The sequence below is a fragment of the Nyctereutes procyonoides genome, unplaced genomic scaffold (assembly GCF_905146905.1).
Source record: "Nyctereutes procyonoides isolate TBG_1078 unplaced genomic scaffold, NYPRO_anot_genome, whole genome shotgun sequence".
Lineage (NCBI taxonomy): Eukaryota > Metazoa > Chordata > Mammalia > Carnivora > Canidae > Nyctereutes > Nyctereutes procyonoides.
The window spans coordinates 11,955,232-11,982,491 of record NW_026575142.1 but is presented as its reverse complement, the minus strand read 5'-3'; the positions used below and the strand labels follow the sequence as shown (position 1 = coordinate 11,982,491).

At 40.9% G+C, this 27,260-nt stretch overlaps 1 pseudogene; it reads left to right on the top strand.

Annotated features, from left to right (window-relative positions):
• Positions 1 to 13,383: 13,383 nt before the first annotated feature.
• LOC129499020 (U1 spliceosomal RNA) lies at positions 13,384 to 13,538 on the top strand (annotated as a pseudogene).
• Positions 13,539 to 27,260: the final 13,722 nt, after the last annotated feature.

Here is a 27,260-nt window from a genome sequence, read left to right as displayed (position 1 = left end):
ATAGTATTTATTATTTTAATTATGAATGTAGATTATATATATTATGGCCACATTAATTACATATATTGCTTTAAAGACCTATCGTACCACTTTCTCCTCAGGGCTTTTGATTAGCACAGTAATTATTGGAACATATGATACATAAGGAGGGCTCTTAACTAAGATTTATGATCAAATTTTGATTATCTTGATTGGGAGGACAAGGAAAAAAAACACGGGGGATGGGAATAGTGAAGCACCCCTAAAACCTCATATTAGCCAACAGCTTTAATCCTCTTTTCCTCTGCATATTTTATCAGTACAGGCCACATTTGAGGAGGCTGTTGTTGGCTTGAATTTCTGCTTCTTGAATGTCCCATAGGAGATGAGGAGTGAAGTAGCTAAGTGATCACAACTCTCAGTCAAGGTAAGAAGAAGAAGAAGCAAAAAACCCAAATAATTCCCAAACTAGGTACGAGTCTGCATGTTCCAGTGAGAGGGAAATCGAGACTTGGGACTGAGCCATCTTAGTGCTTTTATTCCCACTTAGTGCTTATCTCACTAAGTGGCATGGTGATGACTGAGTTTCTAAGCTGCGGTTCTGAGGTTTTAAACTCCTCATTTGTAGTAGCTTTCCTTGTTACCCTTTCTATTCTGGTTATTTGTTCCATGAGGGGAGATGCTGTCCCAACAGCTTAGACTCTTGCCATAATGTCAGAGCCTTAGGCAAGATGGGAACGATTGGTCAGAAAAGGAAATAGCATCTATTATGGGACAAGAGGCAGCCACGGCATTCAGCAAATTGAAGAAGACATGGTGGTGGTGCAGAAGCCTCCCTGAGCTAATCTCCAGTGGACACCTTGATTTCAAGTGCATGGAAAGGGAGAGGGAAAAGTAGCCATTGGGAGCTGCTTTATCCATCATTATCCCAGGTTTTCTGATGAGGCTGATAAGCTTGGCATAGGCATTAAACCAGCCTCTGCCATTTCTCTCCTGCAGCCTTTCATGATTCTCTACTGGTTACCCCAATAATCTGGGTGGGAGCTCTCTTCGTGTACCTGCTCGGTTATATGCGACCATCCAAGGTAAATGCCTCCAGGTTCAGTGATTCCTCCACTCCCTTAAAATCAGATGACAAATACTACATTTGAGACCTGTCTTTATTTAGTATTTTGTTTGTTTATATTCTGGTAGAATTTTCACATAAAGGGTCCCACGATGTGGAAAAAACTGCTGTATTGCATTTTCAACGCATGGTATTGATTGCCACAGAATCAGTTAAATTGCTGTGTGAATAATGATTGGCACTGGCCTTAACCCTTTTGGCTAAAATTGCTTATTTGTCATCCTGGCTTATAGGAGAGATAAACAATTGCTTGCTGATGATCTAACGGATCAACTGTGAGTATCATTTGGCATGTCAGATGAGAGCTAATTTAATGAGCTGCAGTTCCTGCCAATTACCTGGGAACAAATCCCTCCATGAGCTATTCTGTACATCATCAAAATGTTTAACCAAATTCTCACTCGTGGCAGGTAAGATGATTGGGTGTTTGATTCGTCAACATGCTGTCAATATTATCTTGCATGCATTTGTCCTGTCCACTTATCCAATCACTTTAATTCTTTAACAATGACAAATTTTAAGATGTAGTCATCCAATTCTTTATTTTAAATTACTCTGCTCAGTATGTACACTAACTGCAAAACCAGAACATCCTCCTGTGTGGGTAGGTTGCATCGTAGACCAGGCTGTTTGTGTGGTGTGTGGTATTGTCAGTTGGCTGGAATAGAGCAAAGTGACTTTATTCGTGTACTCTTTGAATGCCTATGAAGAAATTCTCTAACAAGAGCAGGAAATCTGGATGACTCTGTGAATGGCTTCTCTTAAAAAAAGGAGAATGTTTGGGAATGAGAGGCTGTGAACTAGCTTTGACTGGGCTGGGACAGTGAGCTGGACAATGGGAAGGGAGAGTGTGAGAGAGTGGAAGTACTAAGGGCAAAGGGAATGAGGGAGGTGGGGGTGCGTGCAGCATCCCTGTGAGCAAGGAGGAGACAAAGGCATGGGTCACCCTGAAAGCCTAAGGCTTCCCTGGCGCTGGGGGCTTCACATCTATGGCTCAGCCACCTTCCCCTTTGCCCTCCCAGGATTTCTGTGTTTTACAGAACACCCTTCCCCACAAACATCCCTTTCTAGCTCCATCCTTCTGTCTCTGGCTCTTGCATTTGAGTGCATTGGCTGCTTCAAAGCCTTGGCCAGTTTAATCGCTTCCCAAATCAACACCTCACAAAGCTCTTGGTGCTTTTACCTCCTGTCATCCAGTGCCCCACTGCTTCTGAGCTTCCTTCTCTCATCTTTCCTCTACTTCTCTTGAGCAACACCTATGTCCTCTGTTTTTAGAACAGTCCCAAGGGTTTGGGGAAGAGGGGCCCAGCAGCTTCTGTTCCAAGCAATCTTGTCAGGAAATTTGCAACATAGGTGCCTCTTTCTCTGACTTGTTCAGTAGTTGTTAAGAGGATGACATTTTCACCATCTTTTTATATTCTCCTATGAGAACAAGATTTCCATTCTGGCTAATTTATTATGCAAATGTTCTAAAGCATATGCAAGAGGAGATCCTGAGCTGAGCTGTTTGTACTCACGCCACTTCTGACAACAAAAATATGGGATATTTTCCACACCAAGCAATTCTCCAGTTCTTCTGTGGACACCAATCAGGTGTTTTACCATTTTATTCAGTTCTGATGCTAACTGCCTAGAGGTAGCCCATGGGTTAAGGGCTCAGTCCTGGACTGCCCCACCTCAGCCAGTCCCAGATCCCAGGTCCCAGGCTGCCACCTGAACTTCTGATTGACTGGCTGTACATCAAAGAATTCTCACCACCCCCCTCTGGGTTTGATACTTTGCTCCAACAGTTCTATAAGAACTCAGGAAAAGTGCTTTACCTACTATTACTGATTTATGGAAAAATATACAACTCTGGAACATCTAGATGGAAGACCTACATACGGCAAGGTGTGTAGAAGGGGTGAGGAGCTTCCATGCCCTCTCTAGGGGCATCTCCCCACCCCCAGCACCTCCAAGTGCTCACCAACCCAGAACTCTTTCTACTCTGTGGCTTAGGGGTTTTTACGGAGGTTTCATTAGGTAGGTATGATTGATTAAATCATTGGTCATTGGTGATTAATTCAATCTCCAGGACACAAAAGAAACTCTTATCATCCCAGATATTCCAAAGGTTTTAGAAACTGTCTGCCAGGAACCGGGGATAAAGACCAGATTATCTATCCCCATCGTACCACAGAAGCCAAGAATTGTTTGTGACATCCACAGCTCACTCGTATTTCTTTATGCCAAGGGACTGGGCAGGACTTTTTAAAACTTGGAGACCCTTTTGGAGGGTATTTCTTCCTGGCTCTGCTTGTCATCTCAGGTATTAGGAGAGGCTGTCACTTTTCTTCTACTGTCAGGAGTCACATGCTGAGCCTCTTCCACCCCCAGGGGCAGGCACGACCTTCCCTTCATCAGAAGGCATTCTCAGTGGTTCATGGAGGGCCGAGGGCTGTGTCACTGGCTTCTAGGCAGGGGTATTAGGGACTGAGACTTCTATGCCTCCTTCTCCATCAAAACAGATCAGGGCTTTCACGTCACAGTCCTCGGAAGGCATGTATGCTTCTGGTTTTGCACAGGATACCTGTAACCTGCTAGGTCTCGTGGACTCTCATCTGTCCTGCGTGGGACCTGACCCTATCCTGAGGGCACACTGGTGGGTGTTGCCCCTATGTCTGGCCCCTGGTTTGTTCTAGGGGGTAGCCTTAACCAGAGCTGAGTGAACCTACTTCTTTCTCTCAGGGCTCTGCTTTTTTTGAGAATCTGACCACAGGAGGCAGAGACCTCTGCAAATCAGAACCATTCTCCAATTCCAGCTTTGATGCTCTGATTTGTTCCCCAAGGACAGCTGATAACCTTGCCTCTCTTTGTCCTCTCAAATTAGCTTTCCTCAAGTGAGAATTCAGTGCCCTCTTGGGTTCCTTGAGTAGCGGGAGCTTCTCCAGTAATGGGTGGTGTATTGCCCCAGCAGCAATTTGCTGTAACAGGGTCTAATTCTCCAAACCATGGCTGCAGCCTTGTGCTGTTGTAAAAGGCTTTCAGCATGGACGTGTTTTTTCTCTTTTTCACTGTTGCGTGACCGGAAAGTTGACATGAGTCCCGGTGCCTCTCGCACCGTAGAAATCTGAGTCCAAAAGTCTTCAGCTCTGGCAACAGGCACGTTGGTAATTGGGGTAATTTGTAATTCCTACCCCAGGCTTCTGGCCAGCTCCCTGTTAATCTGCATGGCTTCTCCAGTGCCAAGGTCTGCCACATGGAGCCTTTTCTTCCTCTTCGGGGGAAGGTGTGTGGGAAGTGTGGTTGGAATCCAGTCTGCCACATGTGGATCAAGTGCAGGGTCCCACCCGGACAAGTATCTGGGGTGTTGGAGCTGTTCATTTTTCTTTCTATTTTAAGCTCTGGCTGGGCAGGAACAAGTGTCTTGTCACCTGTGGCCTCTAGTGCAGCACCTTGCTCAAATGCTCAATAACTATTTGTTGAATTAAATTTTTGTTTTGTTGAATTAAATATACATAAATCCACAGCAGCGGGACACATTGCTTAATACTTGTAATTGTTACCTGCCATTCAAGAAAGGGCACTATCAAGAGGAGATGGAGGCTTATGTGCACCTCCAGCATGCTGACCTCTAGACTCAAGGCTATCTAAGAAATGTGCAACCCTAAATACTGGCCAGGAGTAGGAAACCGCACTTCTTGCTCATAGCATAGTTGGCCAGGATCCCCTTTCCCTTCTGTAGGCCCAGGTGATCTCTCCCTTCTTTGAACTGTTCAATTCAGCCTGATTTTTTCAACAAACTCACATTTTACAAACTACACCAATTAGGTATTGACTTGATATAGTGGTGAATGAAATATCAACTCTGCTCTGGAGGAATCCAGTTTCCCTAGCTGTGTGACTTTAGGAGAATTATGGAAGCTTGCTGTGCCTCAGTTTCCTCATCTAAATACTGGCATAGCAACAGCACAAACCTTGATGGGTTGTCATGCAGGCTAAACAGATTAAAAGTATAATGTACTTAAAAGTGTCTGGCACACAGAAGGCATTTAATAAATGTTATTCATTGTAATTCTTCAGGTCATTTGATGATAATCTGGCTGCTGCCTAAGCCTCTCTCCTCCCTACCACCGCCCCCTGTATACCGGCTGGAGTGGATCTGGAACCATGGAAATGTGATGCAAAATCTCTGGCTACTTCTTTATTTTCCGTAATTCTGGTTCACAGTGAGTGGGGTCAGTTCAGCAGGATAGGCTTTTCCAGTAATAGTGTTAGGTAGGCCATAGGCGCTGCACTTGCTTACATCATTTCCAAATTGAGCTTTTCAAAGCCTTAAGTTGATTATCAATATACTTATCTTGAGAAATGATGTATTTGGAATACTGCTTTGAAAGTTCTGGGTACTTTCTGGAATGTTCTTTATTCATTCAGGATCTAAGTGAGACCTGTTTTTTTTTTTTTTTTTTAATTGAGGTCAGCTCCATTGTTTGAGAAGGATAAATTATATTACTGTTATTTGAAAACAAAACAAAACCTGAGACCCTTTGCCATGAAGTGCATGTAACTCTGGCAATGAAGATGCAGACCATAGTCCTAAGTGATAGGATTGTGGTTTCTGATGGTATGATCAGATGCCACTGTTCTCAGCAGGAAGAGGGGCAGGCACCCTCTTACCCCATCTTGCAGGAGCACGTCTAGGAATACACTTGGTCCCAAAGCTTCCAGAATGGGTGTGTTTCCCATTCCTGTTGAGAGACAGTGGTTTGTAAATATTGTGAGAAACCCAGAATGAAAAGGTTAAACTAATACATTTTGTCTGGATGAGGATTAATTAGGAGATGATTTGCAAGAACTATTATTTGTATGCTATATTTACCGACCTTTCCCTCTCCCCTCCCCTGTATAGGATGAAGCTCAGTGTTCTGTGCTCATCCTTAAATGTTTTCTTTTCTCTGTATCATCAGCCCATTCATTTTATTTGGTACTTTTAAAATTCAGTTTTTTGGAGCAGTAGGCTTCATTGATTCTTGGGAATAGAACATTTAGTAGGCATAGCTACGCAGGCCTTAGAAAAAGTCTTAATGATCATTGGGAGCTCTCTGGCACTGAGATTGGGTTTGTGGTCCAGGTTGGCAAGGATCCCAGCAGATACCCTCCAGTGCTCTGTGGGCAGCAGTCATGTCTGAAAGCCCTACAAATAAGTTTTAAAATCAAGCTTAAGTACTGCTTCGCTACTTTTTGGCTATTTAGGAACAACGATCTATTTTGGTCCATTAACTTGATTAATTTTGTTGATTAACTGGAGGTCCTTTTTCATTCATTTCTGTTTTCTTTGTCAGCCTTTGGACCAATTGTTACTTTGTTGCTGCTCTTGTCAACTTTAAAAGTAAAATAGTTATTTTACTTGCAAAATCAATTTGTTCAGGAATAACAGAGGAAGGGCAATTTGGGGCAAGCAAACTATGGTGATCCATAGGCAAACCCTAAGAACAAAGGAGAGGGACTTCCTGTTAGAGGAGAGGAGGAAACTGGGGAGGGTTGCTTTGAACAAAAGTTCATTGGAGAAGGACAAGAGTTTTAAGTTGTGGCAGGATCTCATTGGTTTTAAGAGGTGGTTAGTCTATTTTTGCTGGGGCAGGGAGGGCTCTTCCTTCTTTTTCTTAAAAGCAGGAGATGAGGGGCACCTGGGTGGCTCAACTGGTTAAGCATCTGCCTTCAGCTCAGGTCATGATCTCAGGGTCCTGGGATCCACCCCCACATAGGGCTCCCTGCTCAGTGGGGAGTCTACTTCTCCCCTCCTTCTGCCCCTCCTACTGCTTGTGTTATCTCAAATAAACAAAATCTTAAAAAAAAAAGAAAAATGTCTTCTTTTTTATAAGATAATTTTTATCTTCCTTCTTTCTATTGGTTATGTCTGCAGCAAGGGCTTTATTTATTTATTTACATGTGTGCAGGGGTGGGCTACGGGGAAGATTTTAGGGTAGGGCCTGGGCATTCTGAGAGTGCCTAACTCTGCTTTGTCTGAGCATCCTATGAAACTCAGGTTCCCTTGCCTCCAAGCCCCTTAGGTGACCAATATGGCGAACAAGAGCTGGGGAGGAGGTTCATGCATGGACAAGGAACTTGAGCAGGAGGGGCAGGCTGGCCAGGCAATTCTGATGGTTCTAGTCTGAAGTTCTTGATAGAAGATGAAAAAATGGAAGGAGAAGGTCCTTCTTTGGTTCCTGAGTGCTCTTGTGTCCTGAGATGTGGAGTCCAGGGCAGTGAGAGTTAAGGATGAGCGTGGTGCAGAGGTGAAAGCATAATTGAATTATTTCCTTCTGAGGTCTTATTTGACCTCTGGCTCTTCCACTCACAATCCTTCTGCTTTTTGGCCTTTATTATCTCATGATTTGAAAAAGGAAGTTTGAACTCAGAAAACAGAGGAAGCAGAGCTTTTTGGGCTGTTGGACATCTTTCCTTCATTTGGTTCTGGCTAGAAATTCTGGTTAAAAAAATATGAGAGGGGAAGAGGAGCTAGAAATAAGGACTCAAATGAGAACCTGGGGTTTTGTTTGAGTTTCATCAATCTCGGTCTATCTATCCTACTATAAAGCAAACCTTAATTTAAACAGGCAAATCTTGGTTTTAAAAAGTTATGATTTAAATATTTGAAAAAAAAACTTGTATAAAAATGGTCATCGTACTTGAGAACACGATCCCTTGGGGTGTTAGAAGTGTGAATTAATTATCAAGGAAACAATTACATACAACTTCTGAAGAGCAGGTCTGACTATGGGAACCAGACGGTAAGGTTGGGCTTCTCTGAAGGTTTGCCCAAGCCCTTAGCTCATGCGGATGTCCAGTAACTACTGAATCCTCGTCAGGATGTCTTGACTTTTTGGACCGCTCTGCATTGCTGAATTTTAAATTGCTACTCGCTGACAAGGCAAAGTTGAAGGTGAGGGGCAAGTCTCAGCATCAGCGGGAGCTAGATGAGCTTTGATAGGACTAAGAAAGGTGCAGTTTCCAGGGTTGTGACATTTCATTCTCTTGTTATATAGCAGCTATAAAAAAGTCACTAGCATTTTCCTGTCTTCCTTACTGATCCATACCAGCAAGAGGAGAAACAAGGGTCCCAGTCTCATGCCTAATTTGGTAGCTTACCTGGTGAAAGGAGCTATGAGATGCTAGTGTGGCAGTGGAGCTCGTGTCAGCAGCTCACCAGAGCATAAGTTCCCCGCAGAGGCGATGGGGATGTGGAAACACTTCATGTGAAGGCCTCTTTCCTGAAAAAGCCAGTATGAGTGATTCCTGAAGGCCATTTCTGAAGTTATTTCTATAATGTGCATTTGCTGAAAATGAAAGATGCTAATTAATGTTCGAGTATCACGAAGCTCCATATTGTACACATCAGGACATTTCACATTTAACTTAATGAGTCACCCAAGTGTTCATTGACCAGTTGCTTTCTTAAACTTGCAGATTTATTTTTTTTCTTATGCAGGACTCTGCTCTGTACATGCCTTCCGCCCCCTTAATATGTAGGATATTACCCCACTGAAAATATTACTGATGCAGATTTTATTCCCATTCTCATATTTAGATATGTCATACTCATAAAAGCTCATGTTTATTGAAGAGGGTTATTAAATTTACTGTAAGATTTCATAGAGACCCTTTTAGGTGAAAAATGCAGGTGGAATGGTTTCAGTGGATGCTTTATAAACCTTTTACGAGTCAAAAAAAAGTTCTAAATGCAAATGTCTTTCGTAGAAAGTAAAAGCGATTTGTTTTTCTCATTAGCTGCCACATAGTCAGCTAACATGAGGATGACCGATTTTGAGATCTGTGAAATCAGAGCCAGCTTTTTTTAACAGAGGACTGCTAGCTGCTTACCTTCTCTATCAAAATGAGCATTCCATTCCAAGGTTAGGTACAGATACATAAATGTCTGCCTGGTTTGGGAATGGTGCTGTTCGACCCTAGATATATTATTGAGAGGATTGCAATACATTTAGTTCAAAACACACCACACACACACACACACACACACACACACGCACACACACAGAATACACTGTAATTAAAGATATTCATCACTATGTTCATTTGAACTGGTACAGTAAGAGCATCTCACACTGTTTCTCTTCATTACTATGCAAGGCCAGAGTGTATATTTCTTGATTTGGAATGATGCCAGAGAGTCATTTCAATATTTGAGCTTTATACATTATTATTAATCATGATGATGATGTACTTTTCAATATTCATGGTACTTTGCAACAATTTTTATTAGCTGTTTCTCTTAACAGCTGAATCAGGTCAAGAAAAATTACTACTACTCTGTTGCAGGTGAAGAAACAGAGGCACAGAGAGATACAGGACTTTTGAATTACACACATGGGTCATTGGTATAGATGATATAAAAACCTGCAGTCTTGTATTTGGACATTCTGATGCTGGAGTTCTTCTCATCAATTTTTTGGGGGAATAAATTTTCAAATTAGAAGTTTGAGATATTTTTGGAAGCTTAAAAATACCATCAACTAACACAGTGTTGGTTTTCAATAAATATTAGCTCAAGAAATGTGTAAATATTCGTTGGTGGTCTGAAGCCTAGGATTTTTAAAATAATGCTTTGTTTGTGTAAAAGTAACATATTTTGAGTTAATTAATGGTAATTGGACTAGGACACCAGTTAGTGGGTAAGTTGGATATATTGCCTGTTTCAGAGTTAAGTGATAAATCACTGCAGGATAATAATGAGAGCATATGTCTCCAACAGCTTTTTAGGAAAGGTGTGATGTTCAAAACATAAACTAGTGGACCAAAGAGATAGTGAAGATTTATTTGCTCTCTGTTGGTAGAAATAGATTTCTTTCCTTAGCCTAATAATGAGGATGCATTAAAAATGTTTATACAATAACCTCAGTTAAAATTATAAAAAATGTTCTATGATTAAAATGCCTACAAACCTCAAAGGGCCATCTCAGCCTTGATATCACATTGCAACAGATTTCGCCCCAGGAACCTAGTTGTTCCCTGTATATGGCAAAAGTTTAACAACGGTAATGCCATATAGCTTGTGGCCACTGAGGAGACAAGCACGTTATCCCATCAGTTAATCTGTACCCATCAGTGTCTTTGTGTCTCGTTATCATATTGCTTTTTGAAATGTCTGGATCTGGTGTCTTGACAAATTCTAATTTAGGAGGTTTAAATATAGTTGACTGAGTTTTTATTCAAAACGCATGTTAACACTTAAAATGTTCTTTCTTAAGAAGTATGTTGTGCGCTTCTGTCACTGTTCAAGAAAATGTCTAATCCACAGGAGGAGTGCTGAGCTCTGTGGTATACAGAAAAATCTTTGCTCGTTGCTTCCTACCATAATGACCAGGCAAGCTGGATGTTGTCTGTATCATCGACGGAGAGCAGGATAGACATTTATCTCTGTTTTTACTTTTAATTTTTATTGACGGTCATAACATACAATGTTATATTAGTTCCAACATTTGTCTCCGTTTTCAGACTATCGGATCATCCATCATGAGGCTCACTTTTTCACACTTCTTAGATTTTGAATAATTTAGTAAAATTAAGCCAATTCATGGTTTGTTTTTAAAGGTATCATCATGGGCGGTACTGGGAGTCATAATTCTAAGCTTAACACAACCTGCATTTATGCAATGAACATGTTTTCTAACTAGACTTGATTGTTTGGATCCAATTCCAACTCTTTGCCCTATTCAAATCACCCTTGGCAGTCAAAGCAGTGAAAGGAGGAACTGTGGACCAAACAACACAGCCTTTTTATGCCTGAAGATTTGGTGGATCCAGGGCACTTGGGATAGTCCTGTGTTTATGGGGGCAATACTATGTAATATCCTGATAAATCTGGGGACTCATTTAGCAAATGTTTATCGTGTGTGAGGCACAGCCCCAAATCTGCTAAGACCTCGGAATAGAATCCTTATAATAGCATCTGCTGGACTCTCATTAATTAAATATGTTCAGGCCATCCCCTGAGTTTGGGATGGCCTGAACCTAAAATCCTGGAGAAGAGATCCCACTTCGATGATGCTGGCAGCTTGGGAAGAGCCACATTGAAATAAGGCAGCAGGGGTCACCCATAAAACAGGCATAATAACAGCACTCTGTTTATCATGTTCAGTAAAATATTGGGCAAAAGAATGTATCTAGGCTTGTGTGACAGCAGAGTCTACTTGTCCCCGTCACCATATCATCTGCTTTGCCAGCAATACATTTCCAATGACTGAGCACATTATTCACAGTAGGTGGGATTAGAATATTTCCAGGAATCTTTAATGCCTTCCTATCTTGTGCATGGTTTTCTGAGGCAAATACTGATCTCAAAACATGTGCTTCCTTGAGAGTACACTTATCATGATCAACACTGAGTCATGTACAGAATTGTTGAATTACTATATCTTATACCTAAAACTAATATAATTGTATGTTAATGATACTGGAATTAAAATTTATTTATTTATTTATTTATTTATTTATTTATTTATTTATTTATTTATTGAGTTAGTTAGTTAGTTAGTTAGTTAGTTAAAGATTTTATTTATTTACTCATGAGAGAGGTAGAGACACAGGCAGAGGGAGAAGCAGGCTCCCTGCGGGGAACCTGATGCAGGACTCGATCCCAGGACCCTGGGATCAGGACCTAAGTAAGCCAAAGGCAGACACTCAACCACTGAGCCACTCAGGTGTCCCCGGAATTAAAATTTTAAAATATGTGCTTCTTAAATACACAGTTGTTTAAGGGGCAATCACGTTAAATGGGTACTGTACCTTTAGTCTTTGCTGTTTAACCACTATCTCTTCCTCCCCTGCACCCCACCCATGCTTTACAGAAGAAAGAAACAAAATCATGTTGACACACAAAGAAAACAAAAACCAAAGCCCCCAGATGGTTTGGGTCACTTATTCTTGCGAAGACTTGTGGCCATTCTCAAATCTGGAATCACTACTATCTAAAAGGAAGTTTTGCACCTCTCCCCTGCCACCTTCTCCCCTATTTGCACAATTATAAAGAACATAAAATCAGTTAGACACTTGCAGTAAAACTGCTTTTCTTTTTTGGGGGGTGGAGGGGCAGAGAGAGAGGGAGAGAGAGAATCCCAAGCAGGCTCCATGCCCAGCGCAGAGCCCGTCATGGGGCTTGATCTCACCACTCTGAGATCATGATCTGAGCTGAAATCGAGGGTCCAATGCTTACAACGGAACCCCAGTAAAAGTGCTCTTTTAATTTTCGAAGTCTACAAATTGTAGGGAGGGCTATTTGCTAGCATAATTATAACACTGCAAAAAATCAAGTGAAGAATAATAGCAACAACCAAAGCAATAATGATAGCTGATATATAATGATCACCAGCTGTGTGCCAGTTACCGTTCTGAGAACTTATATGTATTTGTTCATTAAATACAAGTAACTGTGAAGTAGGTAGTACATTTAGCCCCATTTTATGGAGGAGGACACTGAGGTACAGAGGGGTTTAGTAATTATTTGAGATAACAAACCGGTAAGCGACAGAACTGTGTTATGGATCTAGGCAGGCTGGCTCCAGACCTTGCATTCTTAAATACTCAACTATTCATACATACTCTCTTTGTAAAACCATTCAAGTATCTTATTTTGCTTATGTTTTACCAATCTGGTAGCTGAAAGAGAAAACAAGTACATGCAAACTTGTTTCTTTGGGGGTTAGTCTTTCTTGCTTAAAAATTTCCCTTTTGATTATACGCTTGTTGTAAGAAATTAAAACTGTGCCAGAACCCAGTGCAAAGTAAGCCTCTGACCCGGTTGTGTTCCTTTCACTTTCCCTAGCTGGAGGCAAACCTTGCCCCCAGTTGCTTGTGTATCCTTCTAGAGATATTCTGTGCACACACTAGCTTGTATTTCAAGTCACTTTAAAAAAAAAAGTGGTTGAAGTTTCTGGACAGTTTTAAACATCAGCCCACTCACCTCAGTGACACCAAATGTGTCCTGGAAAACCAAGAGACCCAGACACTTAGATAATCATATTCAGTTGGGCATATTGGCTGGGACACTCAAGTTTATGCTGTCCCCAGCTTATGGGAAGCACAGCTAAGAAGGTTATAAATGTGACATGTTTAGTCTACCGGGACCCAGGTAGTCGCTGTGCTCAGAACCCTTGGCCATTTGCTACTTATAGCACCGCCGAGGAGTGCCAGCAGAACCTGCCTCAAAGACAGTCTGTCCCAGAAGAAACACATACATTTTTTCCAGTGGGGACACCAAATTCTAGTTAAGATGAGGATATGTCATACTTACCTGGCAGGAGAGATCCCACGGTCACGAAGGTGGTTTTCCCAGCGCGAGGCTTATTCGTTACACAAAGGGGATGGTGACCTCTGTGTTTCCCCAACTGTGTGAAACTCAACTGCATAATTTGTGGTGGAGGACTGTGTTCACACTTAAAAAAAAAAAAAGATGATGTGTCTACGTGTACAAAGCAAGTTAAAAATATGGGAATTTGAAAAACAACTGTTAAAAAAGTGTATTTTCATTGATCTAGCAATCCCACTTCCAGATATTTATTCAAAGACTTCGTTACGTAGTTGTTCATGACAATCATTTGGGAGCAAACCAAAATAACCAATAATGGAGGCGTGGTTAAATAAACTACATGAACTGAATAGAAAGTCACCTAACCATTAAGTAAATGAAAAGAATATTAAGTGATATAAACAGTTGTCTACAATACATAGGTAAGTAAAAAGGGCACTACGTAGAGAAGGATGCATACAGAACCACATTATTTATTGGGTGTGGGGAGTGTAACATGAGAGAGACTGTGGGTGAGAGCTAGCAGAATGATTTATAAAAATATTAACCTTTTCTAGGTGGTAATAGGCAATTTTAATGGAGGCTTTTCAGTGCTTATTTAAAATCTAAAAAACTTAACAGTGAATGCTTTGTAGCTGTATTGAAAACAAAGATTTTTGAGAAAAAATTTAAGACTGATGGATGAACGCTTCAAGAAACCAGCTGTAGTTTATTTACTAACCAGGTATTTAAATAGCTTTTTCTTGGTTATAATTTAATATTTTTTCAAACATCTGCCAGCTTGCCTCTCTCCTACCTTTGAAATTGAACCCCCTCGTGGTCCGCTGATTAAAATAACATGTGACCCCTTCACCATGTCTTTGGACTATTATCTGGCAGGCAATTATTGTTTTAATTTAGATGTGTAGCCTGAGCTTCGCTGAACAGTCCCCAGGCTCTTTCAGCTTAGACTTGCTGATAATAGTAATAGCTGACATTCACTGGACTTTCACCTGCACCTCGAATGGAGCAAAGTGTTTTACAAGTGGGATCCCACTGAACCTCGAAGGGGCGTGGGCTACCACCGTGTTCTCTCCACAGATGTGGAAACTGAGCCTCTAAGAGGTTAAGTAACAGGCCCAAGGGGACAGAGTGGTAAAAGGGAAGAGCCCTTATTCCACAACTTGGGCTCTTCATCAGTATAAAAAGCTCTGCTGCCACATTCATAAGGCTGTGCCATCTCACATTTGATGATCGGAGGTTTTTAAAGCATCTTATAAATCCCATTTTGTAGACAATGAAATGGAGCCAGGAAATGGGTGATGTGTACGTGCTCAGAAAGATACTCTGTGGAAAGGCAGATACAATCCAGCATCCCCTGGGTCTTGTCTCCACATTTAGTGCTAACTCACTTTTCCGGAGAGTACAAACCACCCCGGGGTCCTGCATGGCCCGGTGATGAAATGACGGGAACGTGATTTTTGAGCCACTCAATAACAGAGGAGATGGAAATCTTCCCACCTCATCTTGCTTATTATTGATTGTGCACACAACACTCGCCCATCAAGATCATTTTCAAAAGATGATTACTTCAGTGTGCCCAGGCCTGCAGGACATAAGTACATGGGCAGTGGTGGTAAGAGCTATAATTATTCTTAATGGGAAAATATGCAGGTAATGACTTGGACGATCATGTATCTGTAATGTATGAGTTCCAAAGCCCAATGAAGTAATTAAGCAATCTGCAAACATGCAGGGGGAAAAAGCCGGAAATGAAAAAGGACCAGGATAATGTTCCTTTTGAATAACCGGCAACTTTGTGCAAGAGGAGTCATAAACAGAAGAGCTCTTTCTAATTATTTGAGTCCCTCTCTTGCTCAAGAGCAGTAGCAGGAAGGAGCTAGAATAGTCCCCACCAACTGGAAGTTCTGAGTGTGAATTCTGTCTCCCTTGCTCCATGGTTGACCTTGGTCAGTGGGGTCTTCTCTAGGGTGATGATTCTTACCCCGTGGGAGGGTTCAAAGACTAGGAGAAAGCGCTCCATTGGGACAGAGCCCTGAGCTGTGTACCTGTTAAGTGTAGCCATTGTTATTATTAGCATAGGGTTCTTTGTCCTGCTTTGTGAATCAAGGATCTGAGGCACAGTGATTTGTCTTCAGACGCAGAACTGGTGGAGGCAGAAACCTCAGATTTTCTGCTTGTTTTGAGTTCAAGGTGGTGTGTTCTCACAGAGGGTGGGGGGAGGGAAGAAAAAAGAGAAGAGTCTGGTGGTTGATCTAGGGGATGTGGTAAGCCTAGAGTTGGTCAGAGCACCAGTAATAAAAGATTTTCTAACAATAGGCTCTTTCAAAGGGTGGGTGTAGAGAGACTGTTTGTAAACATGTAAACCAGTCCAATCAAAGGGGGTACTTTTGAGGGATACTAAACCAATAGATTAGTCTTCTGAAGGATTTATGGAGTAAAAGGCAGAGAGGAAATGGCCAGATTAGGGCTGTCCAGGGAGCAATTAGCAGCACTTACCAACTATTAAAGCACTTTGTCCTTGGAAAACACAACAGAAATTAAGAGAGAAAGGGCTTTTTCCCCCCCTCTTTGAAATGCAGGCTCTCTGATGCTTAAAGCAAAAGTGATGCTGTGAAGTTTGCAAGAGGTTGTCCTATGATTAATTCATGCTGTAGCTTTTAAGTTTCTGTATAGTAGTATCTTGGGTCAAGATTTTATCACTGTCACTAACAAAGCAGCTTGGGGCCAAGGTAGGATTTTAAGCAGGGGAGACCTTGAAAAGCCCACAGAAAATGTTGAGGGATGTTAGTGGTGGCCCAGTAGGTGGCAGCCTCCCCTCTGAGTTAATGCCTTGCTGTTCCCTAGCAGGAGACTTGGGAGCAGAATGGGTGGGGGAAGCTTCTGGCTTTATTTATTTAAATAAAATTTCTGCCTTTTTGGTTTTTTTGAAGTGCACTGGGGAAAATGGCAAGTAAGGGAGGTATGGCATCAACACTATGTCCCTCTCCTATTCCTATTGGATAATTACTTGCTGGCTTCTACATACATTTAGAAAAAGTGCTTCTTATTTAAGTTTGCACTCTTTTGTATGATGCTGTGCTAAGATGCTACATGTTTCTCCCACTATCGAATATTCTTATTATTTTTCTTACATTTCATAAAAGATACCAGCTTTCTTTAAATAAAAAGGCAAGTAAATATACTACCTGCACAGATATAAAACTTAGTTTTTTTGGGAAAAAAAGTTTTATTAGTGTTTCTTTCTGAGTGGAATTAAAAAACCATGAGCCACCCTCTCTTCTTCCCTCCCTACCAAGCACTTGTGATCACTGACCTATGGTTTGTGGTTGCAGCCATTCCTTTTCGAGCCTGGTGTCCTTATATTTCTTTCTGGTGCTCACACTCTCCATCAGCCCGCAGGGGAATGGAACACCTGCTCCATCTCTTGTTGTTCCAGGGTGAGGTCGGCCACCCTCTCTGCTGCATCTGATTGTCAGCCTCTTAGGCTACATGCCTCTGTATTTCTTAGATAAGGGAAAGGAAAGAATCCGAGTGTGAATGTGTGTGTGTGTGTGTGTGTGTGTGTGTGTGTGTGTGTGGTAGGGAGAAGAGCTAACATTCATTGATTCCTTATTTCGTGCTAGGCACTGTACTGGTTACAAATATTATCTCATGTAATTCTTTTTTTATTTTTTTATTTTTTTATTCTTTTTTTTAAAAGATTTTATTTATGCATGACAGAGAGAGACAGAAAAAGAGAGAGAGAGAGAGAGAGAGAGAGAGAGAGAGAGAGGCAGAGACACAGGCAGAAGGAGAAGCAGGCCCCATGCAGGGAGCCCAACGCAGGACCCGATCCCGGGTCTCCAGGATCAGGCCCTGGGCTGAAGGCGGCGCTAAACCATTGAGCCACCCAGGCTGCCATATCTCATGCAATTCTTAAGTGAGGGGGCTGAAGGTGATGGGAATGGGATTGATACCGTATCCACTATAGGGTGAGAAAAATGAAGCCTCAAAGAGATTCAATGACTTACCCCTGGTCACTCAGCTGGGAAGAGCCAGGACGTGAGATAAAAGCTTTACGTCAGGGATGTTCAAATTTATTTCTAATACCTTCATTCCATTTTAAAGGCGTATTGGCATTTACTCTTGGGCTGTGTAGAACAAGTGCTTTGTCAGCAAAACAAATCTACTGTGAATCCTTTTGCCTTAGTATGATATATGCATTTCATCTTCTTCCAGTTAAAAACCTTTAAGAACCAGAAATGTGCAGTCCTGACTCTCAACGTGAACCTAAGCTACATTTACACTAGAATTCAGACTTGTGTGTGTGTCTCTAGAGCACTTGGTGAGTTCATTTTAAGGGTTCATTTGTATGAGCAGGAGGAGCCCAAATTTGGATAAAGACCTGCCTAGTGATTGGAGGGGAAGGCTTAACAAGAAGCCTGTTTCTCAGAATCATCCAGTTTAGTCAGAGTGAGAAATTAGGGACTACAGAAAAAATCTGAAAGAGTCCTTTGAAAACTCAGTAGGACATATGGAGCCCTCCATACGGGGGACTCATGTTATAAACGAGGTCAGAAAGGAGGAGAAATGTTTCTTCATTTCAGCACCAGCCATATCAATTTTGACTTTGACTCTTTGGAGTGTCATTAGTGAATGAGAAGGGGTGGTCTTTTCTTGGCAAATGGGCTGCAGGAAGAGAAATGTTTCATAATTGTTATTGTGGTGATAACTCGTTATCCAAAGAAGAAATAATGGCCAAGTGCATTGTGTGGAGTTTGGGATTTTGAGGCAGAGGGCGCTGGCATAGTCTCAAATTATACCATGAGGGGAGCTCTTACTTGATTTACTCAAAAGGCAACTCTGGTTCTCACCCATTTAATGGGTCTCTCGAGGTGAGATTCATGAGGAGGTAATGAGCAGACAAGAAATCTTTCTTAATTAGGTTTTTAGTTGATATTAACATGATCTTCATTCCTTTTTATTCCTCCTTTCTGCCATCTAACCCATTTCTGAAGGACAAAGTAATTAGTAGAAGGAAAGGGACAGACCTCATCCAGGCTTGGTGATGGGAATATGGGTAATGCTTTTCCAAAAATCACTTCCAGAGGGAGGAGGACATGATTGTTGTTGGCTTCAAGCATTTGAAGACCATTTTTATGAAAGAGGCATCATACTTTGCATGCCTCAAGAGGTAGAGCTTGGGCCACTGAGCACAAGTTATAGGAGGAGAGGAGGAGAGATGTTAGCTCAACAAACGTAAGGGAGAATTAGAGACCGTCAGAGCAATGTAGAGGTGGAATGGACTGCTTTAGAAGAGAGTGAATTCTTTGCCACTGCAGATGTCCAAGCAGAGATCAGAAACCACCTGGTGGGATTATCTTAGAAAGTGGAATAGGAAGGGCCAGGTAGCTGACCTTTAATCTTCATTCCAACCTTAAGGTTATGAGATTCTATGATCATATAACTAGACTGCCTGGATTTTACTGAATCTAGTTAAAGTATTTTTTTAGAGTAAAAACCCTTTTTCTATGACTGTAGGAAGTAGTCCAACAGTCCAAACATAATAAGAAACCTTAAGCTTCCTTGACCCTTGAGTTTAACATAGGAACACCTCAATCCCCCTATTTCATGTGATGAAAATTACATAGGACTGCCCAGAGATGTGATCCTGCTTCTGAGACTAAGTACCTTGCTTCTATTCTACTGTTGCATCATCCTGGAGAAAAGATGAGTTGCTTTACTGATAACCCATCACAACGAGTATTTTGTGAGTTTTTGTAGCATTTTCTTAAGATTTGGAAGTTATAGGGTTGAAATTTCATTGTATAACTCATATCCTTTCTTCATTTCCTGCCTGTATTACTCTCTTTCTTTTTCTTTCTTAAACAAGGAAATTCTTCATGCAGATCAATTCCGTGAACACTTAAGTTTTTTGAGATTTGGTCTTTTGATCTGTTTTAGTCAAGATAGGTGACATAACATATTAACTCTAAACTCTTACAGGCTTCCACAACAAAAATATTTTTCCCATATTTGGTTGATGTCCAATATGGGCCATCAAGGAGCTCTACTCCATGGAGCCACTCAGGGACTCAGGCTGACAGAGACGCTACCATTTCAATACATCAAGCACTCCAAATGCCTCTACTTCAAAGCAACCAATAACATCACTTTCAAAGCCCACTGGCCGGAAGATGCCCCCCATGGTTCCACCAACTTTAAGGGGCTAAGAAATACAGGGAATCCATAGTAGAGTTGGTAAGCAGTACTGTTTCTGCCCAAAGTAGAAACTTTTCCAACAAAGATGGCTCTCTCCTCAAAAGGAATTCTCATAACTCTTACTAAAGAATGGTATTTTCCCTTTGACTTACATTTCTATTCTCAAGTTAATTGTGCTACAATTCAGCAATAACTTTGAGGTAAATCTTTCAATTAGAAAGGTAATAACTCTGCTTAGCTGAGGTTAATATGTTTGATGCCCAATTTAAGAAGTACTATTTAAAAGTTTAGATGATGCCATAACTATTCAAACGCAATACATTAGACTAGCTTGGAGTCACAAATTATTTTTGATTTAGAAAGATAGTAATTATGGGGATCTGGAGTTTAGTCTTTCAGTTTTACTATGCCTGTATTTTTTTGAGCCAAGACTTTTTTAACCCCATTTTTAAAAAGATTTTATTTTAGAGAAAGAGAGAGAGTGCGCACAAGCAGGGGAAGGGGCAGAGAGAGGGAGAGAGAGGGAGAGGGAGGGAGAGAGAGGGAGAGAGAGAGAAGCAGACTCCCTGCTGAACACAGATTCAATGTGAAGCTTAATCTCATAACCCGGAGATCATGACCCGAACTGAAACCAAGAGTAACTGATTGAGCCACCCAGGCACCCCTTAACCCAGTCTTTAATAGCATTGGTTTGCATGTCAATATTTCTACTATTTGAGGATGGACTGCTTACTGCTAGTTAAAGATGCTTGAGGATTTTCATTACTTCTGACAAAGTTGATATTCTAATCTAGGTTTTAATAGTTTCCCAAATTTGACTCATCTCTTCAGAAATAGCAATTTACCCTGAAAAGCTCAGGTTTTAGATTTTTGCTCTGTCTTGGCAGTTGTTTATGGCTATGAAATGTACTCTGCCTCTCAGTTTTTGAGAATTGCTATTCTGGTCCATGATGCTAGTTAGGGTATTTTGTCAGTGAGGCATTTTGTCCCCCACTTAAAAAAATGGCTTCTAATTTAGGCTGTCTTTCCCTTGTGTATGCTTATGCACATTTTGGGTAAACTTTTCTGAAAGATAAACTTGTGCATGGGCAGGGTGCCTCAGGCAATTCCTATAAAGTGGGTAATGTCAACACGAGTAAGACATTATCTGAGGAACATATGCTTTCTTAAAATGCCATATTCATGCCAAAAAACAAACGCACAGTTTACAAAGCAATCAACCAGATAAAATCAAACAAAGCAAGAGCACCCATCAAATAAAACATGCGGTAAAAGCATTTTTAATATTGTTTTAGTTGTAAATGTGGACAGTCTCTGACCCTGGCCTTTCTGCCAATGAGGGCGCTAAGACCCAGATGGGGAAGATACTCATCCAACAACACCATGAGAATTCCAAGGGCCAAATGTGGATTTTATGTTGGTGGACAATGAAAAAATGATGCCCCCCCAAAATCACAAGTGTGGGGGTGATGAGGAGGCTGAGAGACAAAGGATTAAGCAGCCTCCTGCCATGGTTACTCATTGATTCCTTTGCTTAAAATGCATGCAGTTTTTACCAGGTGTCAGATGCTATGGCAGGTGTTGGAGAAAGAACTGAGAACAAGAAAAATCTCTGTCATTAAGGGGCTTGCTCTCTGTTTTTCTAATATCAAATAAAATTCTATCACTTATTTAGGACCCGGCTTCTGGACAAATAGACATTCCTCTTTATAGGTTCCAGGCTCTATAGACCAATCTCCTCCATGTTTGTTCCCAACTTTTGCCTGAAATGTTTATCATAATATTGATATTTCTGGATTATACCACATGCCTTCTGTTAAAATTGAGACAGCTATCAGGAAAAAAGAAAACCCTGGGCAGAAGGCACAAAGGCTTGGTAGTGTGGGTATTGGCAGGGGAGGGAAAAGTTAAGAGCAAGAGGATGTAGAGGCCCTGTGGGTGTGGTAATGTACAGCTGAGATGAGAGGAGAATCTTAAGGGGAGCTGGAGGGGCTCAGCAGAACATGGAGCTCCAGTTAGATGGTTCAAATGGTTTTTAATGGAATGATGACTTACAGATATGGGTAGAGGGATAAGGGAAGCAACAGAGGATGCTGAGGCCCCAGACACCAGCAACAGCAGGAAACCATGGTCCCCTATTATCACAGGAAGGACACAGTGTTACAAGAGCCCACTAAACGTCAGAGCCTCAACAGAAGGACCACTGGGTAGGAGCTATTATAGTAAAGGCCACAGCCACTGTCAAACTAAGTGGAGGAGGGAGGGAGAGGAAATTATTCCCTTTGACCTCTTACAGGAAACTGGAATTGGTTAAATCCAACCAGAAGACAACTAGTTGGGTAAATCCAACCAGAAGACAGCTAATTATTTCTTCTTATACCCTGTGACCTCTTACAGGAAACTCGAGTTGGTTAAATCCAACCAGAAGACAACTAGCAAGGGAACTCAAGGGATGTAGTCCAGAAAGACCAGCTTCCTGAAGCAGAGAACTTCATGGAGAATGGAAGAGAGTGGATCTGAATTGGGGGCAAATGGGAAATCACCAGTACATACATACTTACAAAGAAGAAAAATAACATTCAAACAGATGTAGGAGTAGAGAATAGAATAACTCCCCATCTACCCATAACCTAGCTTCGATAATTATTAATGTTTCGTATTTGGGTGGAATGAAATATACTTTAGTTCTACTGTTTGAAAGAATCTAATTCCCTATATTAAATCTCTTACTGAGTGAAAAACAGAGAAGTTTGTTGGATTATATCTTATTGAAAGCCATGTTCTACACTAGCTATCCTTCTATTTGAAGAAGCTGGAAAGCCAAAAGCTATATTTCTTAGGTTGCATTGCAGCTAGAATTCTGCATGTGAATTATGTTCAGCCTTCAAAGTGGACCTACATGCAATTTGGAAGGCAGACATTAGGTGGCAGCTATTTCCCTATAGTGGAGGATGCAAGCTTTGCCAGTGCCAAGTGCAGGCAGTGGTTAGACTCCATGTTCCTCTATGGGGATGCTCATTTACTGGGAGTGAGGACTTGGTAGCATGGCAGCCCTAGTAGCTGAAACACCTTTGCAGCACGGTGATGGTGTCAGGAGCTTGTGACTCAGTCTATGTTTACAACTCGAACCTTTCCAGTGTTTTGAGACAACCCAATTCGCCATATTAAATCTCCTTGAAAAACTTAGAATAGTTTCCGTTTGTTGCACCAAATCCCGATCCTCATGCTAGCTCAGTACACTTATGGGACTTAATTCAGTTGTGAAGAATGATGTGAACTCTTAGGATTTATGTGAAAAGAGATGAAGTCTGTTGAAACCGAAGAAGCACTGTTTGGAACAGTAAGTGATATTTGGTCTTGAAGTAAATTTTTAAAAAAGGCAATGGGAGAATTAATTTCCAAATGATTAGGCAGCATTGTTTAATGAAATGCTCACAGGGTCCCTCAAGAATGGTATGCTCTGGAGGTAATGATGGATCGGTTGCAGAAGGGCAAGAATGGAAGCAGGAGGTCTCAGGCTCAAAGGTTGTGGCCTGGGCGGGGGTACACATCAGCCTGCATGGATGGTGGAGCTTGACAGTGTCTATGTAGCATCACTGACCAGGTGACCCGCTGGTTTCAATCAATGATGAAAATCATGTGACGAAAGCATTGCCATCACATTACTACCAGTGTGGATTTGCCATGGCGAGTTTGACTAAGGCACTAAGCAGGGCCTCAAACTCACTCACAGCAGAATGAGCTATGTGCTAGCTGGCCCCAAGGGAGGTCCCCATAATGATCCCATGACAACGCAAGGCAGGAATCAGCATTTCCTTAAATTGATTATAAAGGATCCATTTTCCCTGAAGCAACTGTGAAAATTTTCCTGAAGGTTTTCATAGAAGAGGCTGAAGATGTGATTTACATTGCATATGCCAGCGTATTTCACTAAAAATTCCATTTAGACTTATCTCTTTCCCAAGGCTTTCACTTGGGCCAGTAGCTGGAAAAGTGGCTTCTCTCTCACTTTCTCTGTGCAAGCCAAATTCTTGGCAAGTCTATCACAGATATGGAGGACACTTTTGGAGGCAGACAGAAAAGGGCCGGGGTAGCTTATGACAGCAGTAGATTCCTGTCATCAGATTAGGAGGGGCTCTCCAACCCTCTCTCCTAGCATCTCTAATACGTGACTGTAATGCCGGGACCCTTCTGCGTTTCTCTCTCCACTCGTGAGCTGAGATAATGGCATTTTATTCTCATCTCCTTCCCTACCTCCATTCTTGTCAGATTATCAGGAAACAATTTTCTGTTTCCTGACAATAAGAAAGCAGATAACTGCAGTTTCCTTTTCTCTAACTGCTTCAGTGGTTTTTGTAGGTGAAAAAATCATACTTCGGCTTCAGCTCCCACAGTCCTGGAGGCTCACAGTTCAACCTGTCAGCCGCCACGGGCAATAATTTCCTCACACAACTGCCACATTAAAGTACTTAAATACTAGAGCCGAGAAGTGTCTGTTAAAAATGCATTTACCTAAACGATGTAATACTGGGGGTTCTACCATTTGTAAGTATCTGCCATGTTTTCACATGTATTTTCTTACTTAATTCACACAATCCACCTTAAGTCTGATCAGCCACGTTTCACAGTTGAAGAAATCTGAGGCAGAGAGAAGTTCATTCATTTGTCTGGGCCATAGAGCTAAAAGAAGGAAACTTAAAGTCAATCTCAGGTCTGAGTTAGAAGCATGTGCGTGTGCTGGGGGGCCAGGGAAGAGTCAGAACCATGACAGCCCCAGCACAGTCTTCAGCAGGGATCCCTTTCAACAGCCAAACTGAAGGGAAAATGCTAGTCTTACCCTGTGGTTGAGACCGTGGTGGAAAGACAGAAGGGCAAGCGGTGAACTAAGACTGTGAAATATGGAGAGAAGGGAAATAATCACTTTACCACCATCTGTGATTATTATAAAATCAGTGCTTGTACATTGAAGAAAATTAGAAGATACACATAAAAATAAGAAAATGAAAGCATGTTTTCACTACCCAGGGATTCCCCTGGGTTCCACCTTGATGCATATATATATATATATGTATATATACATATATATATATGTTTTTAACAGAAGGAGATCATATTATACATATTGTTTTGTAACCAGATTCTTTCATTTGACAGTTTTCACATTTCTTTGACAACAAGTTTGCTCACCAGCCTCCCCACTAACCTACATGTTGTATGTGATATCCCCACCTTCCATGACTGCTTTCTTCCAGAATCTGGCTGTGTTTTTCACAATAGCATCTTATCTGTGAGCAAATTTTTTTTGTCTTTTTTCTAAGTACAAAGGTAAAAGGTAATGGGATTTAAATAAGGATTTAGATTAGATATCATAAATTCTTTATCTGGAATCCAACCCCTGTCATCTAACCACTGACACTCAAGTAACCCTGACATACATTAATCTTTTTTTGATAATGATTAGATAATGTCAGATTTGGGGGCACCCTGACTCATGATTTCCCACATTAATTATCACTGAACAGAACTGTGACTTCAGAAACCACATAAACGGAGGCAGCTCAATGATGTCAACTCAATGATGAGTCAGGGTGCCCCCAAATCTGACATTATCTAATTATTATAAAAAAGATTAATATATATCAGGGTTATTTGAGTGTCAGGGGTTAGAGTAAATGATTCCAGTATTGCACGTAATTAAATGACAACATGCCGCTAGCTTTATTTTATCAGTTCTTGAAAGGCTGAGATATGTCTTATTTTGCAGGACAAGATTCTCTCTGGAAGGTAAAGTAAACATAGGGCCATTCTCTGGTCTCGCTGTTTGTATAGCAGCCTTGGAGCATTGTTTTCCTCTCTCAAACTTAGCACCCCACTTTGTTATGCTTTATAGATTGAAAAAGAAACTACCTCCAAAATTTTGTTGGGTTGATGGGACAATTTGCTATGGAGGTTTCTTTTCTTTTTTTTTCTTTTGTAGGTTTATTTTCATGTTAAAAATTATAGCACATATCCCAACTGGGGAACACCATGCTGAATAAACAGTATGCGGACAATACACTAATTGATAGTTCATGCTGTTAATTGTGTTATCAAATATTTAATTATTGATATTTTATTGAACTATTATGAAGCTTGTTAACTAGTCTTGCAATTTTTTCTGGGAGCCTTCTCATTTTATTGCATTCCAATTCTTTATAAATTAACAAGGATAATAACATGAGGTATAAGAGGGGACAATAAGATCTATATAGTAGAGAGTTTCCTAATGACTAAATTGAGGTGTTATACGCAAGATGTTTAATGTGCATCTGGTTAGAGAAGGCAATGAATGTTATCAGTAAAAGAAAAAAAGGACTAAACAGCATGTGGGAGGCCCTCTGGTCCACAAAGTGGAAGATTAGGGTTTTGATCTTGGGTCCTCGGATTCCAAGGTCAGTGCTCGTGGCCACACTCTATGTAGTATTTTACTGCTGTCAGTTCCTTAACTCCATCTCGAGAAATGAGTGCTTGATAAAATGAAAAATGTTGAAATACATTCTTGTGGGAGATTGTGAAACTGCCTTCCACGATGTTGAAATGACTAGATAGGTTTTTGGATCTGGGGTAGTTTGGGCAGTCTTGCATATTGGATGTGGTAGACAAGAGGACTATAGATCATGAAGTTTTTCTCTCCATCCCTCCCAGATCTTCCTGTCTTAAATGAGACATAAAACTCAACCAAGTGAGAAACCTGTCTTACTGGGGGCTGAGTGGATATTGTCTCCCTTTCTCTCCCCAGAAGCCCTCCTCCCAGGCCCCCACAGCTTTAGGGAGTAAGTAACATTTCTTTTTTTTTCTTTTTTTCTTTTTTTTAGTAGGTAACATTTCATAAGTAAAAATGTGACTGAAAAGGAACACCTAGCAAAAAGGATCAAATGATTTTGATGGTTATTTTTCTTTGACAAAATTCAGAGGACTGAGAAGCCAAAAATAAGAACTAAAAGTGATTCTAGACTAATGTATGTTGTTTAGTATTTACTTCTGTCAGTACATTAATCATGTCTTATTATGCTTCACGCTAAAGTTATATTAAAAAAGCCCTAATGATAACATTGATGCATTGTCCTTTGTTGTGAGTATAAAGACTTAATTTGATGAATAGAAGTTAAGAAAATGTTTAATCTTCCATTATAGTATAATGATTGAGATTCATCCATCTGTTCCACAATAATAATAATTTATCATGAATGAGAGCATGCTTATAAAATTATGGAGGCATATAACAGAAATAAGGTTTGTTTCCTTATTTCAAAAAATTTGACCTTTTCCTCTTTTAACTGACCTATGCTTTTAACTTTCAGATTATTCATTATACTACAGATTCTTCCCAGCTACAATTTTCAACATTCTCATTAATTCTTGGAGAAACTGGAAAACAGACAAGGATGGGTACTTGTAAACATCTTAAGCATTAAATTTCTTCCTTTTTGTCAATTTAGCAGAGTTGTACCCATTTATCTATTTACTTTCTCTCTTATTTAGTGTCCTTAAAGGTTTTTTTTAATATGTTATTTATTTATTCATGAGAGACAGAGAGAGAGAGAGAGAGAGAGAGAGAGAGAGAAAGAGAGAGAGAGAGAGAGACACAGGCAGAGTGAGGAGCAAGCTCCA